Genomic DNA, 4655 nt, shown 5'->3' on the forward strand with positions numbered 1-4655 from the left:
TATCTCCGGCTCGCTTCCTCCTATGCTGCATGTTGTTTCCTATTTCCTGCTGCTTATTCAAATGACAGATTTGAGGCGTGTCCGCGGCCGGCGCATCCAGATTTTCCACAGACTGTTTATTGTTCCACAGAACTCGAATGAAAAATGCGCTACGCTTCGTGCAAACCGGCGCGGCGGTGTCCTGTTTCTGGTGTTGCAACCAGCGTTTCTGGAAAAAAGCAGCGGCGGCATGACTGCACAGGCTCTTTTTTTTGTGCGTGTGAATGCGATAAAGTCACACTTCAGTGGCATTCTCCACTTTATCATCCAGGTGACCTCCAGTAAAAACCGTCACCCCGCCGACCCCGGTAATCCCAGATGTGAACTTGACCCCGACCCTGCAAACCACTGCCTCCTGGAAGTCATTATTAGCGGCCTTTTAGCCTCATAGGAAGCAAAGAAGTGCACGAGAAGTTCCACAAATTACTGAATCTTTGCTCTGTGATTTACCTCCGCAGGCTCCACCGAAGGGCTGCGGCTTGATTAACTGGACGGGAGAGAGGACAAAACATCCACTCCTTCTTTATTTTCTGTAATCTTTGCACTCTTACTGTGAATCATTCGACAGCTGGGCTCCTCCTCGCACCGAAAAAATTACACCCGACAAACAAAAAAACCCACATCTTTGGCGAGCCAGAGCTCACGGCCAGCGGTGTTTGTGCGAGCTGCTGGCGTCGCCGACCCGGCAGAACATCTGGGTTTGATTACGACAGCAGCGTTTAACGAGCAAACAGGAGGCCGAGAACGTGGGAGAGCACAGAGGAGAAGATAAGGAAGTCTACGTTATTTACAGAGTTCGTTTAAGTGCTTTTCGTTTGAGACGGAGGCACAAGAATGTGAATTTATGCGACTAATAGAAGCAAATAAAGTAATTAACGTCAATTTAATCAAAGAAGTTAAAATCAACAGCAATGTGTTGAAATGTTTCTCTACCAGATTTTTTTTTTTTTATGTATTTTTTTAAAGCTGCCACATAATGTCAGGAGTTTTTGTATTTGACCCATTAAATCAGTTTTCTGTTTAAAAAAAAAAAACAAGACTTTAGCAGCCAGAAACTGTAAAAATATTTTAAAAATCGGTGGATTTTCTGCTTTCTGACGGTCCTTGAACGTGACACGTGATTTACAGGTCCATCAAACAAATTAACCAAATCTCATTTTAAGGTTGTAAAATTTCATCAAAATCACTTTAATCTACACGTCTGATTCAAGAATTAGCCAAAAATGGAACTTTGTGGTCATTTTGTGTTTGTTGTGCGTCTGTTTCTGGTCATCTTGCATCTAATTGTGAATATTTTGTGTATTCGTTTTGTGTCTCTTTGCAGTTGTTTCGTGTTTCTGTAGTTACGTTTTCTGTCTTTGTAGTCATTTTGTGTTTGTTGTGTGTCTGTTTCTTGTCGTTTTGAGTCTAATTGTGGACATTTTGTGTTTCTGAAATTGTTTTGTGTCTCTTTTGTAGTCATTTTTTGTCTTTATGCATGTCTGTTTATGGTTGTTTTGCATCTGATTGTGGATATTTTCTGTCTCTGCAGTTGTTTTGTGTCTTTTTGTGGTTGTTGTGTGTCTGTTTCTGTTTGTTTTGCATCTCATTGTCGATATTTTGTGCAGTTGTTTTGTGTCTGCAGTTGTTTTGTGTCTCTTTGTGGTGGTTTTGTTTGACATTTTGTGTATTTTGTGTATTCCTTTTGTGTCACTTCACAGTTGTTTAGTGTTTCTGCTGCTGGTCTGTGTCTCTGTGGTCTTTTTGTGTCTTTTTGTGGTTGTTGTAAATCTAATTGTGGAGATTTTGTGTGTTTGTTTTGTGTCTTTGCAGTCATTTTGTGTGTTTTTGTGGTTGTGTGTATTTGTATTCCTATGTGTCTCATTGCAGTTGTTTTATGTCTTTTTGTGTGTCTGTTTCTGGTTGTTTTGTGTCTAATTGTGGATATTTTTTTATTTGAATGTGTTATATGTCTTTGTGGTCATTTTATGTCTGACTTTGGTTGTTTTGTGTCTCTTTTGGTCATGCTGCGTCTGTGTGACCTGTGGACACTTGAATAAATGCTGCACACCTTGTTCCAGTTTTGTTTTTTCATTTTTGTAAAACAAACAATCAAATAACTTTTTAATATAATTTCCACCACTTCGCTCTCCTCCTTCACGTCGTTGCGTCTGCACAGAGCTTCATGACTTTATGTTGAGGTGATAAATGAACTCACGGTGAATAAAACCGAGTCAGAGCCTCCAGAAGCTGCAGCCTGGAGTTCAGAGGGTTGAAGCTTCGCTGTGTGTCGCTGGACAGAGTGTGTGCGCCTCACGCTGAGCTCCTTGTGTACATGAGAGCAGACCTCCAGACGGCTGTATTACTCACACTCCACTCCTTTTGTCCTCCAGACTCCCCCGCCGACTCCCGAGGCCGGCCGCCCTCCCCCTCCGCCCTTTGTGGTTCTAATTATCGCGCTCATTTGTTGTGAGTCTGCAGCGGGAGGTCGAGTCCAGAGGTTTGGTGAGGAGGGAGGTGAAGGTGACTGGACGCCCAGGAGCCGCACAAAAAACATGTTAAAGTCCACCTTAAGTTCCCCCTGAAGGCTTAACGACACGACGGCAGTGGTTTTGTGTCTCTTTCTGTTCACTTTGTGTCTGGAACTAAATCATTTTTTGAAACACAATCCCTTCATTTCAGGGGCTCACAAGTAATTGGACAAACTAAATAACTGAAAATAAAATGTTCCTTTCTGATACTTGGTTGAAAACCCTTTGCTGGCAGTGACTACCTGAAGTCTTGAACACATGGACGTCACCAGACGCTGGGTTTCCTCCTTTTTAACGCTCTGCCAGGCCTTTACCTCAGCGGATTGTTTGTGGGCCTTTCTTTGTGAAATTTGGTCTTTAACAGGTGAAATGCTGCTCAGCTGGGTGGAGATCAGGTGACTGACTTTGCCATTCAAGAATATTCCACTTCTTTGTTTTAATAAAGTCCTGGGTTGCTTTGGCTGTAGGTTTTGGGTCATTGGGTCAATCAGTTTGGCTGGATTTACCTCAGAATTCATCCGGCTGCTCGTGTCCTACTTGTATGTCACATCATCAGTAAACCCCAGTGACCCAGTGCCACTGGCAGCCATGCATGGCCACGCCATCACACTGCCTCCGCCATGTTTTACAGATGATGTGTTTTGCTTTGGATCATGAGCTGTACCACGCCATCTCTATACGTTCTTCTGGTAGAGGTTGATCTTGGTTTCATCTGTCCAAAGAATGTTCTTCCAGAACTGTGCTGGCTTGTTTAGATGTTGCTGTTTTTTGTTTTAACAGTCTTCTCTTTATGATAGACTTGGACAATGGCACGCCAACCTCCTGGAGAGTGTTTTTAACTTGGCTGGCTACTGTGAGGGCTTTCTCTTCACCATCCACCACTGTTGTCTTCCATCCAGGTCTTTTTGCGTTGCCGAGTTCACCAGTGCTTTCTGTCTTTCTCTCTCAGGATGTACCAAACTGTAGATTTTGCCACTCCTAATATTGTATAGGATGGATGGGTTTTTTTCTGTTTTCTGCGTGAAGAATATCCTCCAAATGCAAGCACCACACCTCAAATCACCTCCAGGCCTTTAATATGTTTAATTGGTCATGACATAACGAAGGAACGCCCCACATCTGCCCATGAAACGGCCTTGGAGTCAGTTGTCCAATTACTTTTGGTCCCTTTTAAAATAGGGTGGCACATGTTGAGGAGCTGAAACTCCTGAACCTTTCATCCAATTTCAATGTGGAGACCCTCAAATGAAAGCTGAGAGTCTGCACTTTATGTCCATGTCCGTTATACAACTAATATCTTTCATTAAACAAAAAAACCAAAACTTGTGTCAGTGTCCAAATGAACCTAACTGTAATCATAATAAATAGGACGTTTACTTCCTTCTGCTGCCCCGTGCGATGCCACCCGCAGCTTTAACAGCAGCACAGTAAAACCATGTGGCCTGAATAGCTTCACACCAGACAGCAGACAACAGAGGAGAAGGAGGTTAAATATGCAAAGTGAGGAAGTGCAGGAGATAGATAGAGGAGGGCTGTGTGAAGCAGCTGAACGAGATGGGACAACAGGGAGATCTGAGAAGAACAACAAGAGCCGGTTCCCAGACTCTCTCTGCTTTTTCTCCTTATTTTTTATGTTTTGTTTTTCTGAAAAAAAAAAAAAAAAAAAACTCCCAAAAAGTTGAATCAAAGTGCAGCGGAGCCGGGCTCGGTCCTCCGCCCTGGCAGCGCCGCTCACTCTGCACTCATTCTTTGATTTCGCTGCAGCTTTTCCTCCTCGACCCCAGCCACCGATTGTTGCTCGCTTTTGCTTTTTCCTCAGCCGGGTTCGTGTGTGTCTGTGTGTGTCTGCGCGACTTTGTGTTTTGTGGAGGTCAACCCGTGGTCACTGTTACTGTACGTGACCGCGGCGTGTCCCTGCAGTCACAGGACAACATGGTGGCACATTCATTCTCTCTGCAACTGTCCTAACGTCCAACGACTGAGTTTTGTGGTAGTTTTGTGTGTCTTTGTCGTCATTTTTCCTGTCTTTGTGGTTGCTTTGTGTTTCTTTACGGATACTTTATATCTGTTTGGGGATATTTTGTGTCAGTTTGTGGTAGTTTTGTG

Source organism: Stegastes partitus, unplaced genomic scaffold (assembly GCF_000690725.1).
Source record: "Stegastes partitus isolate 25-593 unplaced genomic scaffold, Stegastes_partitus-1.0.2 Scaffold207, whole genome shotgun sequence".
NCBI lineage: Eukaryota > Metazoa > Chordata > Actinopteri > Pomacentridae > Stegastes > Stegastes partitus.